The sequence below is a fragment of the Siniperca chuatsi genome, linkage group LG8 (genome assembly GCF_020085105.1).
Source record: "Siniperca chuatsi isolate FFG_IHB_CAS linkage group LG8, ASM2008510v1, whole genome shotgun sequence".
In the NCBI taxonomy this organism is placed as follows: Eukaryota; Metazoa; Chordata; class Actinopteri; order Centrarchiformes; family Sinipercidae; genus Siniperca; species Siniperca chuatsi.
The window spans coordinates 16,467,656-16,486,742 of NC_058049.1; the positions used below are offsets into that span (position 1 = coordinate 16,467,656).

At 39.1% G+C, this 19,087-nt stretch overlaps 1 long non-coding RNA gene across 2 annotated transcripts in view; it reads right to left on the reverse strand.

Moving 5' to 3' along the window:
* LOC122880053 overlaps positions 1 to 19,087 on the reverse strand; it is a 106,692-nt gene that overhangs the window by 15,294 nt on the left and 72,311 nt on the right. For both annotated transcript variants that reach the window (XR_006378824.1, XR_006378823.1), the window contains exons 3-4: positions 16,082 to 16,147; positions 3,823 to 5,400 (exon numbers count right to left, since the gene is read on the reverse strand). This is a non-coding gene — a long non-coding RNA (uncharacterized LOC122880053). The remainder of the gene's footprint in view (positions 1 to 3,822; positions 5,401 to 16,081; positions 16,148 to 19,087) is intronic.

Here is a 19,087-nt window from a genome sequence, read left to right on the forward strand (position 1 = left end):
ATGTCTTGTTCCAGTAGCCCCTTTCTCATCAGGTCTCACCAAGTTTCCCAGCACCTGACGCAGACCTTGTTGACCCAGGCGACGTCTGAGGCATGACATCTTCGAGGGTGTTTTGTCTTATGATGTTGCACTGTATCTTAAGTATTTCGTAAAGAAAAAGGCATGGTTCAACTTACTCCACTCTGAATCGGCGCATTAAACAGTTCAAATACCGCGCCTCTGATGCTTCTACTAAGCCATGTGAGGTCAGCCCTCAAGCAGCTAAAATCTCAGGACAGGCCATACAGAATTGGAATTTTCTAAGGCTGCTGCCTCTCATACTTGGTGACAGAGTGAAAGATACAGCAGATGATGAGTGGTAGTTGACTCTTCAGCTGAAAGACATTGTGGTCATGATATGTGCTCAGAAAATCTCTGTGCCCTCAGGTTGCATAAATTGATGTTCTAATTCAAGAATATTTAGAGTCAAGAAAAGCTCTATTCCCAGAAAGTAACCTGAAACCAAAGCATTATTATTTACGTTATTACCCAGCACTGATTCTGAAATCTGGCCCATTGATCAGACTTTCAATGCGCTTCGAAAGTAAGCACAGTGATTTCAAGGAAACCTTTGCGTTACTCTCTCTGAAAGACATCAGATGTAGCAGGCTTGTTTTTCAGCAGGATCAACAGTATTTTTGTTTTACAGCGCAGATCACTGAAACCAGCAGCCAGTCATCATTAACCTCTCCAGCTCCCTCAACGTGGTCCTCACTCTTTCCCTCCCCCTCGTCCTGCCACCTGATTACTGACTCAGATTGGGGTGACAGCTTCCGGGTTCCTTGGAAGAAGTTTCCTGAAGCCTTGATGCAGTGTTTGCAAAGGGGGAAAAGAACAAGCCCCGGTTATGGAGATAAATGATCTGGATTGTCGTTTCTGAGATGATGAATGCCTGTGCTTTTCCCAGTAAACAAGCCTCCACAGAAGTTGTCAAAAAAGTGTTTGCCAAGTATCCACAGTCACTTTAAGATGTCATAGAAGGTGATGTAGTGGGACCAGGATATCACTCACTGGTCAAGCAGTTAGAAGCCCAAATTGAAGATGTTAAGCGGTCTTCAGCGCAAACAGGGGTCAGATGAGTTTGAAACAGAGAAAAAAGGTAAAAACTCTTATGAAGTGCACTTACTACTACCAACGTAAAGAGATAAACAAGGAAACAGACCTATAATCCCTCATGGAGGAGTGGCCTTTTTTGTTCCAGGAGATTGGCATGATAGTCCACTTCCAAGAGCTCACTGGGGTATCACTAAAAGAGACTTTCCTCACCAGTGTAGAAAGAAAGGGAAAACAGCTTCTGGACTTCATGAGAACCATTTGTGCAGACAAGTGCAAACATGTTTTGCAGGCTGTCACAAAGCTGAAAATTCTGAGAGGAAAGATGGAGGCGCTTCTCAGAAGATGTCAAGGATATGGTGCTCCTTCTCTCCTATTAAAGATTTACTAAAGAGAACCTCTTCCACTATGTAGAAGAAACATGTCTGGCAAAAGAAGTACTAGTGGAAAGCTTGTCTGTGACACCATGCATCATTGTATGTCGTAAGTTGATATTCAGTTTTACTGAAGGAGCCTGAGCTAATGTAAGGAAATATTACATGAAATGCACAGTCATGTTTTAAAGTGCAAGAATGCAATTTTGTTCTTGTTGTGCATCCTTCAAACCACCTCAAAATGATGTTGGTTGCTGGTCCAGATCCACTTCCTTAATTTTGGAGATGAACAGTCCCTGTGAAGCGCTCGTTCTTGCCACAGGAAAGGAGCTGACAGGTCAAACTTGGAGGATCTATTACATTCGTATAGAGGAGAAAATACCACTGGATGGGGAAGAACCACAACTAGCATGTTTTACAACTTTTGGATGGTAATGGCTGGTTTGCTGTTAATTATTTTCTACCTGTATCTTCAGTGCAGGAACCTCCTGCTATGCCTCAAGGCAGTTCATGCTGAGTGTAGACCGAGGTTGTGAATGACCAAATCCCCACCTTCATCTCTGCCATCTGTTTGATGTTTGGAAGCTATTGTTGCCTCAATATCCACTATCCCGTGGATATGGGCTCCACACTTGAGTTCCTTCATAGATATAGATTTTTATTTATTTTTTCCTCCTTTAGAACAAATCACTGTATATAGTGGTTGATTATGAATTCTTGCGCTCATAAAGGTGTTTCTTCATCATCAATCCAGATAAGGGCACACAAGTTGATCAAAGAATAACAGTGAATCCAAGAGTCCTCACCCTCATCACATATCTCTCTGATCATGAGTGGAGAATGCATTGCATTCAAACTCCTGTGAGTGGTTGTGGACTTGGAGGGAACAACTTGCTGGCCTTTGTGACACCCAGGAAAACGGTGAGATTCTAATACATTTCAATGCCAAAAGCAAGGTGTTTTTGTTTTGAAGATGATTTTTTTTTTTGCATTTCTGCTGTATTGGACAGCGGCAGAGACAGACAGGAGAGAGAGGGGATGATATGCAGCAAAGGGCCCAAGCTGGAATCGAACCTTGGCCTCCCATATAACAATATATGGTACGTTTTATATCAGGTGAGCCACTTGGGTGACCCAGCTGTTTATGTTTCTGAGTGTGGATTTAGCCATTTGATTGTAATTTGCCACCTGTACATTGAAAAGAGTGAAAGAGTTGATGCTTGAGATGATTTCATTTTTCACTTAAGAGGATGTATGTCCTTCTGTCATCTTTTATCTCTTTACTCTTTCTTTCAGGTTTTATTAAGTCTACCAGTGGTTGTACTTGACATGGACCGCATCAACCTCTATGCTGTCCTACTAGTCTACCCTTATGATCAGATACCAGTCTTGTCAAGGACACATAGTGTAGTCCACAGGCTGTGGTGGGGGCATTGCAGTTGTTGATAAGAACCACTTCAGTTCTGTCCCTTTCACTGCTAGACTTTCCAATAGATTTCAACATTTATGTCGACGATTCCTCTAACTCCAATACAATTTTAAAACACAACAAAATCATTAAACCTTCTCCTCAGCACGGTGCAGATGGAGAATGCAAAGTTGCCAACTTTGCAGGAATGCGGGATGGCCAGCACTCTTATTCGGCGTCGGTGTTATCAGCCCTCAGCTTCAGTGAGTGCATTTAACTGATAGACTTCTGAACTTGTACTGTCCTTAAATGTTTGTTTGTTTGTTTATTTCCATACCTGTCAAATACTGAAATGTTCACATCAATAATTATGTGTCCCTTATGTGTCTGCTACCCATGTGGGGTTCCTCAAGGGTCGATCCTTACACCTATCCTGTTCTTTTTTTATATATGCTACCTTTTGGCCACTTGCTCAGCTATTCCAACAACTTCTATTATCACTGATATGGCGAAAATACACAGCTAGAATTTTCACCATCCTTTGTGACTTTATAGCTTGTATCACTAATTGGATGTCTCAAATTTCCATCTTAACTCAGACAAAACAGAGGTCCTTATGATTGACCCTGGCATGCTTAAGAGGTTATTCATTATGCTAGGAACATCAAAACCTCCTCTAACAATCTTGGTGTTCTTTCTGGTCAACATCTGAACTTGGAACATCACATTACTAAAATTGTCTTATTTCTTGCAGCTGCATATGGGTTTGGAAATTAATATTACCAAGCACATTCAACACATTGTGTTTCTAGGGAGGCCTTTAGTGACCTTTGTATTAAAGAAACTTAATACACACAAAGGACAAATAGGTCCTTGAGGATGTTCACTCAGGCCTACAGGTGAACTATTAATTCACTGAGGAACGTCCCAGTACTGCACAGACAATACCTCTGGTGAACTGTGATGGTAGACAGCAGTTAAACAGGTCAGCAGACACACTGGCTGAAGGCTGGGCACTCTGTCACGGCAGGCTGAGGCTGAGAGCAGGCCAGGTGGTCTTGGCATTGAGGAGCTGACATGGGCAGCTTGGCTTGGTTCTGAATGTTCTGTCGGTCTGGTAATCTAGTTCAGAGGATGTGAAAAGCAGCACAAACCCACACTGTACAGTACGGTGGAAACTTCTTTATGTTTCTTCATTATTCACGATTGCTGTGCTGTTGAGCCCTACTGTTGTAGTAAAGTTAAACTCTATTGTACCTTTGGTACATATGTTGTAGTAACAGCTGGATGTGATGGTCAGTGCACTGATTCATCCTTCACTGTCCACCTTATTAATATAAAATAGTTATTAAATATTGGCATTTCTAAGTGGTTGAACCTGTTTTTGAGACTGTATACATGGTTTGGTTATTGGTCCCTGATCCTAGGGTGGTGCCCGTAAATATTAATCCTTATTAATAATTTTAGTGATATTAATATTTGTATTAATATTAATACATATCTTTGATATTTGCTAATAACTAAACCTGCCCTTCGATATTCCCAACACATACATAGAAGAAACCAGCACTCCACCAGTGCCAGGAATATAGCTTTGCAGATGACTTTTATAATTAGAATCAGAAATACTATATACTTTATTAGAGTATCAGGGCAACCTGTAGAAACGGATGCGTTGAAATGAGCCGTTATGAGGGTTTCCTCTGGGTTCCCATTTGCTTTAAAATTTGGAAAAGATGAGGCCTTAAAACTTTTTTGAAATTTACCTACTCGCCTACTGCATTGCATTTGTAAAACAAACAGGCATGTACTTACAAATTGATGTCTGCCCAGAATAAGAATATAAAAGAACTGGTAAATACATGAAACTACAAGTGCAAGATTTAGTAAGTAAGCAAATGTTTATAGGGGAATGTGAGTATAAAGACAGAACCCCATTTCCCAACAGCATCTTAGGGTTCAGATCATCTTAGACTGCTTTTTTAAAACAAATTAAGTAAGATCCATTCTGTTGGCACTTTTAAAAATAAGGGAGGCTGTGTGCTGTATTATTTTTTTTATCAGTTTCTCACAAAAAATTGAGACAGAAACTGTATTTTTCATTTTTGTGTTGTCTGCAAGCAACTGCCAGTGTAAAACATTGTTACACCATCATTGCCTATGTCACAGTCTGTCATGTTCTCTCCAGCCACTCCCCTTCACTCTGCACTCCCTCACCTGTATATTGATTCCCAGCACCTGTCACCCATCACACACCTGAACGTCATCAGCCACTCTACTCCTCTATAAATTACAACTCCTCACCTCACTCAGTGTCCGGTCTCATTAGTATGAAGGACAGAGCGTCTACTCCTGCCACCGATACTCTACGGACTCACCCACGACGCTTCGTCAAAACTACCGCTACGCCGAACCCTGATCCCGACTCCTGAGATCTCCAGTTCCCCGAGTGTGTCGCTCCAGCTCCGGCTCCTGTGTGTCTCCAGTCTCCTGTGTGTGTTGCTCCAGTTCATCTCCAGAACTCTTCTGCCATCAGCGAAATAAGGGACGGTATCATTAACCCCTCTCATCCACTCATTTTACCTTTGTGTATAAATAAACTCACTTGTCTCTTCACCGTTGTCTCCGGTTGTTCTGTCCGTAACAGCCTATTTTGGGAAATACAATTTTATTGCAATGTCTCCTGTTTGTCTTGTGTTATGTTTCCACCCTTGATACCAACTGGGCTGTAGACTTTGTTGAAGTTTCAGTTATTGTTCACTGTACACATTTTAAATATGTTTACACTTAAAAGTCTTTTAATGAACTTAATTAAATCATAGAAAGTATTTCCAGTTGATTAAATGGCTTTCTTTCAGCATTAAGCAATTCTGTTGGGCCAACTTATTTTCCTTGGGTTGGAGCAACTTCATTAAGTAGTGTAATTTTACTACTGTAAAATTAGTTGGACCAACCATATTAAATGAATTCCCAACCCCAGTAAATAAGTTGAATCAACCCTAATAAATGGCGTTGACCAAACCCAAGTACCTTTAAGTTGGACCAACAGAATTGCTTAATGCTGAAAGAAATCCATTTAATCATGTGGAAATACTTTCCATGATTTAATTAGGTTCATTCAAAGAGATTTTTTTTTGAGTGAGGACTTAGGAGCATCAGAAAATGACTACACTGCAGAGAAGAAACACAGACTGACAGAGGAGAGGAGATGTTATGAGGAAGAGAGGTTGAGATGGGAGGAGAAGGAGAGGAAGTTAATAAGAGATGGAGCTCATCTGGATTCTATCCAGTATTCATGTCTACAGCTTTGAGATTGACAGGCAGCGTCTCATTCATATGAACAGACAGGTAGCACTAAATATTAGATGTGGTGCTGAGGAGATGAAGCAACACACACAACCACGTGACTTTGCATTTGGTTTGGCAAATATGCACACTAAGTATTGTATTAGTAGATACTCAAATATACACAAAAAAGTACATTATCAACCTAAACAACTGCACTTGTTTCTAATCAATAGTTCATTAATAGATACACAAACACATACCTTTCACTCATAAAACAAGAGTAGGATGATCTTTTGTGCAAGTAAATTTAAAATTGAACCTGATCAGACCCAAACTGAAAATGCAGCCAACGCAAAAAGAGGCAGCCGAGGCAAAAAGAGAAAATGACAATCAACATAATTTTGCTCTCTTTGTGTTTTCTGACAAAAAAGGGACTGGTGCATCAGTTGGTGGTGTTAGGGGAAACTTATGCTGATAAAGAAGCTACATTAGCGGTAATTAAATTCATATATTTGCATTGATGAGCTGGGAGGAGGCACTAATGGAGGCAGATCAATGAAAACAGGAGGAGAAAGCAGTAAATGGGGAAGGGGGATTTGCAGCAAATGTAATATTTTGATAACATAATAGTCCTTTCTCTCTATTTCATAACTCCAAAGCTATTCCACAGTGATGCTGTGGTGATGGGCCAAGTGTTAAGCCAATCAGACACAGACTCTGTTATCTGTCTGCTCCTATAGGAAACATGGGATGAACTCAGGAAGGAGAGATAGATGTCCTTTCTTCACTCTGAGTGCACTACCCTAGTATGCACCCATCTATTATCCTGCTCCAAGCTGCCATAACAATCTCCAATCTATGTAACATTTAGTGTTTCATAGTGTCATATATTGCGTTTACAGATAACAGTGTATGTTTATAAGCGTGGAACCAAATTGAATTAAAATGGTAATTCCACTATAAGGTTTCTGAGACTTAGTAAGAAAAACAGAATGGAAAATAAATGGTGCTTTTTGTGCGGTCTAGATAAATTCAATTAAAGTACAAACACTAGTTAATATACCTTTACATGAAAAATGGGTGGCTGTGTGAGTGCATGTGTATGTGTGCCAACACCCTTGTTTGCTTTAAAACCGAGGACTGCAACAAACAAATCAAGGACTATGTCTCTTTCATGTCCTGAGTACACTGCAGTGTGACAATTTGACTTTCTGTGTTCTTATTTAATATTTTTTATTTGGTTAGGGGTGCCAGCCAGGTCTCTCTCCTGGCATTTAAGATTGGTCAGTCACGTTTTGTAGTTGTTTGTTCTTTTTTAAATGTTTAAATCAAACCTCACAAAGGACGCACACAATTAAAATGTATGCCCTACCATTGAATGACCACAACCACAAACACAAGGTTTTAGCGCAATACCAAAATATTCATATATTTAAAGACATTCACAAAACAAACCAAAAACCCACAGTCCCAAAGTCCACAAAACAAAGGATAATCCAATTCAAAATTCCACTAAGGGTTTTCTTTCAAACTTTTTTTTTTAATCCAGATACATTCCGTTGCCCAAAGAGAAAAATAAAGATTAGGTTCAGTTCAGTTCGTGAATTTAAACAAAGTTAAATCAGTTCAGTTCATGAACAGCAATGAAACAAACAAACGAAAACTTAAAGTAAAATAAAATAGTTTGTGCACAAGTCAGTCAGTCAGTCTGGGTTTTTGCTGCTGGGTTGTGGGTGTTGTGTGGATATGGAACGATTCAGGAGAATGTAGTCTAGGTGATCAGAGGACAGCTGATGGTGGTAGATGAAAAAATGATTAGCAAGAGATTAAACAACCTTCCTACTGTATGTTTTCACCGCACAATTGAGCATTTTGCATAGGCCAATACTCTCCCACTCTCCTTCCCACCTCCCCACAAAAAACAATGCCAGATAAACAGAAGAGAGTTGAATCGTGGCGTGAGCTGGGAACGAATCGGTGAGTAGAAAATGGGTGTTTCTGGGGTGTAACAAGGTGGTGTAATCTGATGACGAAATCCAGGTTGTCACAACAGGAACAGACTGAAGGCAAGAAAACAACACACAAACTGTGTGAACCATATTTACCTCCATGAATGATGTAGGACCTTGGGCTAGCTACTAACAAGTTGCATCATCTCTTCACTGAAGTTTCATCAAAGTTGGACGAGTAATGTTGTTGTTTGAACTTGACATTTAAATATAGCACCTAAACTTGACAAAGTATATTTTGTCTAGTTTGCCGGATATTGTAACATCTACTTTATCTTCATCACCAATAAATAAATAAATTGGGACAATTCAACTTCAAGTTCCATCAGTAGAAATAGTTGGTTAGATTAGTCATTCTCCAGCTGGAAAACATTGAAGATGCAGTTTGTTGTTGACTGCATATTGTCTCAACATCAACACAGCAGGAGCATGAGCACAGCAACCGCATCCGCACTGATCAAAGAGAGAAGATTTCAAAGACTAATTCCTTCTCAACACATGTACATGCTCACTCTCAGACACACAACAGCTGTGATCTCATTTAATACCACCTTAGAAGAAGCAGAACGTCTTACTTGGAAACAATGTTAGGGAAGAAATTACTGCAGAAATAATGAAACACAGAAATAAAGAAAAAAAAAGGGCAGATAATGCAGGAAGGAGACAATGCAAGTCAGCTACAGCACAACAATAAGACTTCTTTCTCAATAAGCACAATACACCAAACTGAATGTCAGTCAGACACATTTTAGCTTTAGCTGCATACTGGCAAAGATACTGTTACCGTAACACTGAGTCCCTTTTTAGAGTGCAGCCAACAAGTGGTGCAGCCATTGAAATCTGTGACAAAAACTGTGAAGAATTTTAAGAATGGCTACCAACATTTGGGAATTGACATATTGAAAAGATGGCAACACAAATACCCAAAAGTGAAATGGTTGCAGGAAGTCTACCTCTGATATATGACATTTAATTATAAAGAAACAAAAGCTCAGAAGGGCATGAAAACAGATTATGAAAAATCGTGGCTCTGATTATTTGACTTCAGATGAGTTTTAAGTTCAAGTGTCAGTGGTTTAACAGACGTTTCAGCATGTGTGGTCAAAGTATTGCTGGAAAAGCATTTGGCAAACATTTGACCAAATATTCACACTTTGTAAAAAGGTTTGGTTTAAAAAGTCACTTGTAACATTCAGACACTTCTGCCAATACGTTGCTGTTGTGAGGATGGCACAAACAGAGGACGTGTCAATGAATATGGCTGGTAAATATGGCTGAAATCAATATCACAATATTAATTAAACTTTTTTTCATCAATACATTTCATGATAAGGAAAATGTTGACAAAATCATATAGGCCTATAAAATCATCAATCAGTGTAGTAATGTAATATAATTCCACTGTTGTGCTTTACATCAAACTCTTCTCATATGTAAAACAAAAAACTTTTTTTGAGTGTTTGATTACAACCTCCTTTGAATCACTGATTTGCACAACAACATTTTGTAAAACATTTACACATTATATTAGCAAGATGTGATTCCATTAAAGCGATTCCAGTCCTATTTACAATCAGTATGGTTTTTTTCCCCCAATTGGGTCATTGTATATGAAAGGAGTGATGCTCCAGTCGCTAACAGCTTAGAACATCAAATCCCAAAGTATTTCATTTCTCTCAACCAACACTACAAGGTGTCTAATGAGCCCTCTGGAGAATACGACCCCCCCCACCCCCATTGGATTATCTTCAGTCTGATCTGCTGAGGGAGGCCTGGTTCCACCATGGTTGAGGAGCTAGACAGTGCCAGTAGCCTGTTGAATGCTGTTCTGTGGTGTCGCAGGGAGGGCCCTGGAGTACAAATCTTGACATCACAAGAAGATGGTTCTCCCCTGGTTGCAAAATGATTGTAGAGTACAGCCCGTCAGTCATTATGCATCATCAATTGTTGATGACACTAGAAGTGAAAATTTATTTTCTTTTTTCTGCTCAGATCTGAATCACAATGTCAACCTGAATTAGTTTTGCCTTTCAACCAGGCTCCAGAGAAGCGATTTTTAAAAAAAAAAGGTTTTTTAAACACAAACATCAAAGCAAAGTCATTCAGTCTTCATGCTTGCTTTCCATTTTCCATGTAGCAGTTGGTTGCATTTGATGCTATAGTTTGAAGAGAGATGTTTAAAACCCAAGTGACTTAAAACCACAGTGACACTCATTAAAAAAGTACTTTGTTTTTTTAATGAATCTCCCCGGATTCAAATGTTAAAGATCACTGGAAGGACTTGCACGCCTCACACACTCCTCTTCTACTTCTGTATCAACAATGATCCTCTCGGGGCGACAGAGGAGCTTGATAACATTTCCATGCTGTAAATGTTGATTTACCTTTGCAGCTATGTGAAGCACAGGCTACTGCTGCTGGTTCTTGAGAGTTATGGGGAGCTGATGTGAATAACAAAACACAGTAACAGAAGCCACTTAAGCCTCTTTTACACTGGACAAAAAAAAAAACACTAACACCCACTAATGTCTGGCTTTCTCTTAAGTGGGAAACGGTACAGTCAGCATTAATTCCCAGTCCAAATGACTCTGCAATCGCAGGTATTTATCAGCTTCACCTCCGATCGGCAGTGAGGGAAACATGACGTCCAGGTGGACACACTAATCTTCACCCCTTTTCCCCTTTACGTTACAGTTTGGCAAGCATGGAACAGGGACAGGACCCAAATGCAGACAGGAAGATTTCAATGATTTAATGATATGTAGCTTGCAGGCAGGTAGACAGAAAAACAAGCAGGTATAAGTCCAGCTATAAAACAGCACAAAGCAAAATCCAACATTGCAACTGGGACAAACTAAACCAAAGGAACACCAAGACTAAATACTCTAGTGAGGGTAGATAACAAGACACAGGTGAAACTAATTAGGGTGGGGCAAACAATCAAAACTGCCGGCAAACACACAAAGCCAGGAAGTGAAGTTACATGACACATGAGGAGAAGTGAGTATTAAAAAATAAAACAGGAAATAACTCAACTAAAACCCCAAACCATGACAGGCGCGACTCTTTCAGCTGTTTCTATTTGTGGATATCTGTAAACATATGGTCTCATCCAATTGTTTATGTAGTATTAGCATGCAAGGCTAACAGTCCATCAGCTGTGTGACTTTTTATCCGTGCTGTGACATCTTTCAGAGCACACAAACACTGTAAACACACCTTTCACTTGTCCAGCACGGTGCTGTTAAAGCAGAAACACTGCAGCTACACCTTATTTTTATACAGTCTATGGGCTACACACAACAACCACCGTAACATTGTCATTAGCCTCCATGCTGCTTTATACTGTTTACTAACTTACGTACTTACTGTTGGGGACTCATTAACTTATTAAATATTGTTGCTGTAGTGTAATAATGTCTGTGTCTGAATTACGTTCAAGTACTTAACGTAGTATAAAGAGCGAAAAAGTCCTTCTAGGGAGGAGGTCGTTGTGGATGGATGGGTCAAACACAGGAGTTTCACCCAGGAGACCTGGGTTCATGTCAAGGTTGACTTATAGACTTTTCTCTAGTTGACTTATAATATCCTTTTTTTTATATTATTATTTTTAGTTTTCAGTTGCAGTTTGGTTATGTTTAGGAAAAGATCATGGTTTGGCTTAAAATAATAAGTCAGCGCTGACTTTTGGTTTCACACGGAACACAAACAGCGGCCTCCTGGGTGAAAGTCCTGTGTTTGTAAAAGGCTTTCTGGCAGAAAGCCCTGAAGGCAAGAAACAACGCCTACATATCTAGGATTACCATCTAGACATGACCACAGCCAGTGGTCTGATCAATTAAAAAAAACTGACACTTCCTGTTAAAGGCTGTCAAGGAGGAAATCCACAGGCACCTCAACCACTACCAGCTACATGAAATAACTGTGCTTCTATGTACAGTAAATAGCACTTTTATTTGAACATCATTCTGCACACAAAAGAAGAGAAACATTAAGACTGACAAACTGCCACTGCTGACAACTGTTACACTGAATAATATTCCAATCATTTTTTTGCCTTTTTATGCTTTTTTTTTGTCCTTTCCATGCTGGATATCGATGCTCATGCCATCAAAGTCTTCCTCTCTTTATCCCAAAACAAGTCATGACTACTGCTGCAGCAAATGTAAAAGCTTTCATGAGGCGTGAACAGTAGGGCTCCAACTACAATTGTTGTTAGTATCAATGAATCTGCCCATTATAGAGATATTCAGTTTACTATCACATGAAAAAAGAAAAGCCGCAAATCCTCATTTTTGCTTGAAAAATGACACTGCTGATTTTTTCAGCTCTAGTGGACAGATTCAGTCACTGTTGTGTGATATAAATTGACAAAAAAGTAACAAAACAGGCTGTTGTTTATATGTTACTACTACGTTGAAATACAAAAATTCAAAACACCATTTTCCATACAAAGGCGAGCTGGTGAGACCAGTTACACTATAGTCACTGACATTAGTCAGTAATCACAGCAGTGTAAACAGATGTTCAAATAAAAAAAAAAAACAAGACAAATTTTAAGCAGGGACGAGATGTTATACATGCAAACTAAACCATCTAATTGCAGCGGATGCAAATTAGTCTCTCTTTCTTTTCCTGTTGTGATGGTGAGATAAGTGGTGTTAAACGAGCACAATGGATCTCTGTGTACTTAAGACCTCACATACTGGCACTTCTGTTATAAGGCAACATACAACAATTACATTTGCAAACATACACAAAAAAAACACAGGAAAAAATATTGTCTAATGTTGAAGAAATACACATTCACCCCTCTTTCTTTCTTCCACCAGACCTAATCCCATATCAACCACATTTTATGTCATGCAAAAGCGTGTGTTTGAATGCGCTCATATGTGTCGTTCTCACATATTTGTATTTGAGCACTGTGTCATCTGTACAGATTACTGGAAATAGGAAAACCCTCAAATAAATGAAAAGACAGAGAGGTAAATAGAAAGAGAGGAGGGGATAAGACAATGCAAACACAAAGAGCCACCACTTATAAATATTAATCTCGCCAAAACAAATTGAGGTCTCATTGCACTTTAATGATTATAAGAAGCTTTGCAGGCACAAAAGAGAAAAAAAATCAATGTTCCCTATAGCCATCTATCCCGCTCTCTGGCAACAAGAGCACCTCTGGTATTTTACCCTGATCAATAATAAATAAACAAGAGTCACTTGTGTTCTTCAGATTAAGGAGAGGTGTGTGTAAAATGCTGAATATGTATTGCCTGGGAGAGCTAGGTGCTGGAAAAATAACCACTTCCCTCTTATTTTTATTGCCTTATTACGAAAAACTCATTTTGTCTTCAGTTTGAATGATTCTCGTTTTAATGCAATGTGCCTAGACTCTGTAAAGCAGACAATAGAGTTGTGGTCTGTATCATAGCTAAATGTAAATCAATGGGGTAGGCTTTTGGCTTCAGTGCGGCCCATACTTGTGTATGCTGCTGCTGTTTAAATCTTGAAAACATTTTGTCACTCATCCAAGGATCTATCAGTTCTACTGTTAAGTGTGGAGTTCCCATTCAGCAACCCTTATGTCACTCAACAACCATCACACATTAGTGACTCTTTTTCAAAGAGCACATTTTGTCATGTTTCATGAGGGAAAGCCCAGGTGTAAATAATATAATTAATGATGGCTGAATTCCATTTAGTTGCTTCAGTTTCAGGGTCCTGGTATTGTGCATGCTGGCTCACTGTTATGGCTTACTAGGACACTTTTCCTACTATGACAAGTGAAAACGTCTGCTGTGAAAAAGGCCTATTCCAATAATCTTGGTAAATTAATGTGGGAAGTCACGGCATAACATTTTTCGCAGGTAACCTTTCATTAACAGATATGCCACCTTATCCCAATTAAAAGACAATTATTTTTTGTATGATAAAAAATACTGAGTGGAGCAAGATTTTCTAGAATATAGCTTTCACTTTTAGCTATGTGGGACATTCCATGGTCTGCTGAAGATAAATCCTACTGGCCTTGGTGATGCCTTTTCACTCCCAGTGAAATATCTTAACATCTACTGGATGGATTAGGACACATTTTGGTACAGACATTCATGGTTCCCTGACGATGTATCTTTTGGTGATCCCTGATTTTTGTTTAGCACCGCCAGATGGTTCACAATTTTGGTTCAGAGTGAAATGTCTGAAAAACTATTGTCTTCATTATCATAAAATATGGCGCAGACATATATGTTCCCCACAGGACTGATTCTCTGACTTTTCCTCTATTGCCATCAGGTCAAGATTTTAGTTTTTTCAAATCATTTGATTTATGACCAAATACCAGCAAAACTAATTACATTCCCATCAGCCTCAGTTGTACTTTATGTTTAGTACTAATTACTGTAGCAAATTTTAGCATGCTAACGCGCTATACTAAGATAGTAAACATGGTAAACATTAAACATCAGCATGTTAGCATTGTTGCACTGCGGGAATATTAGTATGCTGATGCTATGCTAGCATGACTGTAGACTCAGCCTTGTTGTTTTTGTTTGACACCCTTTCATCAACCTAGTAGTTGGTACTGTGTATTGTTTTGTAGATGTCTTTATGCCAGTTTTGCATTATGCCACACACACACACACACACACACACACACACACACACACACACACACAAACATTTGTTTCACTATCCCCATGGGGGACAGTCATTGAGATAATGCTTTCCCTAGCCCCTTACCCTAACCATCACAACTAAATGCCTAACCTTAACCTAATTGGAACCTGTACCCTAAAACCAAGTCTTAACCCTCAAAAAGCAGTCTCTACCCATGGGGACCTCAATTTTTGTCCCCAAGGGGAAGTATGCATTCAGGTTAAAGTCCCTACTGGGATATAAGAACATGAAACACACACACACACTCACTCTTTGGGACAGGTGTGGTCTTGTTAAAGGTCCAGTGTGTAACATTTAGGAGGAGCTATTGGCAGAAATGGAATATCATGTTTATAAGTATGTTTTTATTAGTGTATAGTCACCTGAAAATAAGAATCGTTGTGTTTTCATTACCTTAGAATAAGCTGTTTTTATCTACAAAGGGTCCCCTTCCATGGAGGTCACCATGTTACACCACCATGTTTCTACAGTAGCCCAGAACGGACAAACCAATCACTTGCTCTAGATAGAGCCTTTGGGGGTTGTTCGCAAGTTTCGTGGCCATCGTAGTTTTTCTTACATGCTTGGAGTGGGAGGGTGATGCGAGCAGTATTCAATTGGTTGCAAACTGCAATTTCACCGCAAGATGCCACTGAATCCTACACACTGGACCTTTAAGCTCGTCCTTCTCTCCTCTAATTGTGGACAGAATGAGTCGAGTGCAGAGGGAGCTGTCTGATAGAATGAATCAGAGATTGGTGTTTGGTCAATTTGCAGAGTAATCAGAAACAAAACCATCATCATCACAGCAGGTATGATCACCATAATTATAGAGCTGACAGAAGTGGTAACCAAAATGCAAATAGTAGAGTAATTGAATTTGAGAGGGTTTCTTTCCTCTATTTTTTTCCATTGTTTGTTTTGATTAGAACAAATTACTAATTTTACTAAGATACCACTGCATTTTATAGAGAATGAACGACCAACTTCATTGAATGACATGTTTTTCTAAAATGGGTATAACAGGGGCCAAAATTACAATTTAATAAACACCAGCACTGGTTTGGGATGTCTTTGGCAGAAAAAAGTGATAAGGGCCACCTGCCACAAAGTTCAATTCAATTCAATTTTATATATATAGCGCCAATTCATAACAGAAGTTATCTCATTGTACTTTTCCAACAAATCCTACCATGAGCAAGCACTTGGCGACAGTGAGAGAGAGAGCGAGAGAGAGAGAGACCCACACTCACCGATCCAGTCTCCGATGACGTCTGCCTCCTGAACCCAAACTGGGACCTGGTTCCACAGGAGAGGAGCTTGACAGTAGACAACAGGAACTTTGTGAGAGAATATTATTTTAAATACCTCAGTTACAGGCAGTCTACCTGCTTCACTTTTTAATCTCTATCCCCGATGATGCAATCTCTGACTGAGCCCATTAAATGAAATAAGGAACATGACTCGAGATGAAAAAGTCTTCTGACTGGCTTGCTCAGTTACACTGGATCTACACAAACCTTCTCTCTCTTGACTGTTTAGATGATTAACTAACCTAATGTTAACTGGAACATATTTGTACCTTATGTAAGTAGAGTAATTAAGAATAAACACAAAGGTCACTTACTGCCCCAACAGGATTATTGGTACAGAGGTAAGTGTGGAAATGTTCCATCTTTGTTCATACATTTAAGTAGAGCTGAAAAGTCAATTAATTGATTTGTTGAGCAACAGAAAATTAATGAGCAACAATTTTAATAATAAAATAATTATTTAAACCATTTTTGTATAGCCACAAATGCACAGTTCCAGCTTCTTATATGTAATATTTGTTGGTTTTCATAGTCTTCTGAAATAACAAAGTGAGTACACTTCATTGGACAAAACAAGCTTTTCTTTGCAATCATGATGGACATTTTTCACTATTTTCTGAAATGTTATAAAGAAAATGATTTATGTATTAATCAAGAAAATTATGGTCATATTAATTGATAGCAAGATAATCATCAATTATACTAATAGCAAGACAGGACACTTTTAAGGCAGTTTATTTTAGAAATCAAATGAGTTTATGATGCAGCATGAATACCACGAAGAGGGTATGAAAGTGATGTTTTTTTATTTACAGGTATTTGCTAGCAGTTATTGTGCAGAAACATTTGACTGCTTCTTCAGACACATGTTCATTAAGTGATGAACATGATCGAGTGGGACAATTAGATAGAGAATGTGAATGATTGTGACTGTTGCTATGGTGATTAGACACTGGAAGACAAATAAAATGGCATTGTGAATTATCATGACTTTGATGCAATGAAGCCCAGACACATTCACAGCAGTCACTGTATAGCAGAAGAGAAGAAGAAGAAAAGAGAAGAATAAGAGACGAGACGAAAAAGAGAATGAAACACGACAAAAAAGCTACAAAAGCCATAATCTCAGGGGTGCTCTTGTTAAAATGTAGATAAAACAATGAATGCTGCATTTCCTCTCTAGATGACAGAAGTTTTGTCCAGATTGTAGCATGCTGGAGGCAAACACAAACACACAGCGAGAGAGAGAGAGAGAGAGAGAGAGAGAGAAAGGAATGAATGAGAAGAGAAGATGACAAGAAATTAGGTTTGTAGCTGTGGAGGCTGAGGTTAATGAATAAAGAAATAACAAAAAATCACGTGATGGGAACCATCCCATGTCCCACTGGCTCTCTGATAAGTGTGGATGTGGTTTCTGACCAGAGACAGAAAATCACCAGTGACATTTAGGCTGCAGGCCAAACAGCTAATAGGCTCTACCCTGCTTATCAGTATCCTGCACTGTCTGCCAGCCCAGAAGACACAGTGTGTCTGAGTGTGCATGCACACTCAAAAGAAAAGAGGGACAGAACTGAATTTCTAATTTCATATGTATGTGTGTGTGTGTGTGTGTGTGTGTGTGTGCATTTCTGTACTGTATTTCATTTGACCAAATACTGTATATGTTTTTATCTAAAATTTGAGTCTAAACGTGACCAACCAGCCACAATTATTGCTACAATTAGAAAAAGCCTTTTGAAAACCCAACGGTTTGCTGTACTGAGCACAGAATGAGCCATTGCCTTAAATGCACCATCACACAGTGGACCTGGACAGGATTCACACCTTAGCAGAGGCATTTAAATTTCACAATCTAGACTGGTATAGACACACACACACACACACACACACACACACACACACACACACACACACACACCTAGGTGGTACTGTTCTTGACTTAGCACAAACAAGGCTCTAACATGGTACTTCACACAAAGAGGTAAAAGAAAGGACAGGGGAAGGGGAGAGGGAGGGTTGCAAGGAGAGAGGGGAAACAAAAGACTCCACAATAGCAATGATGCAAGAAGAAGCAGCAGGACAAACTACAGACATTCCTACTTGTCTTTTCTTTCCTTATATTCCATCAGTCTCATTCAGTCTTTGTTCCCACATTGTAACAGCTACTTCTTCTCCTCCCTTCTTCCTATTAAGATAGGATTTGTACATCTGTAAATTCAGCTGCTGTCAGCTCTTGCACTTAACCGTGAATCATTATTGACATGACTTAAATCTGTCCGTTACTATTTCTCTTCATCAAGTCTGTCCAAGACACCATAAAACGCACACATTACAGTAATAAGCAGACTATGAAGTTCATTTACAGAATGTGATTCAGTCAGAGTGTGGACAGAAACAGGATATTATTTGCAGGCAGTCATTTGTTGGCATTAAAATAGCAGCAGAAATCAATGTTTAACTGTCATTATAAATGGCTGGTAAATCAGAAGGACTGGAAATACTTCTTCACCCAAGTCTCTAATTTTCTTCTTTTGTTTACATATACAGTATAGTCATTATTTACACAATGCCCCATAACGACAAACATTACTTCTCTTTACTGTATAGTTAGGTATATTTACTATATAACACAGGTCTAATGAAGCCCCTGTCGTCTCCATTTATTTATCTTGTTCCTCTTTCTCTTCATCTTGGATATAGATTTATTGGCACTCTTCAAACAGAGGTGGGAACTAATCTTTTGGTCAGAGCATTAGGAATAATTTTTTCCACTAATTAATTATTTGATCTTAATGGATGGTGGTAAATAAAGATTTCACTGTCAAGAGTTAATGTCTTTCAAAAAATGAACCAAGAAGTTACTATCTTCCTTCTCTCCTCTCAGTTTCTCTCTCTCTTTTAAGTCGTCTCAAGCAAGCATGGAAATCTCAAACTCAAACTGGGTTT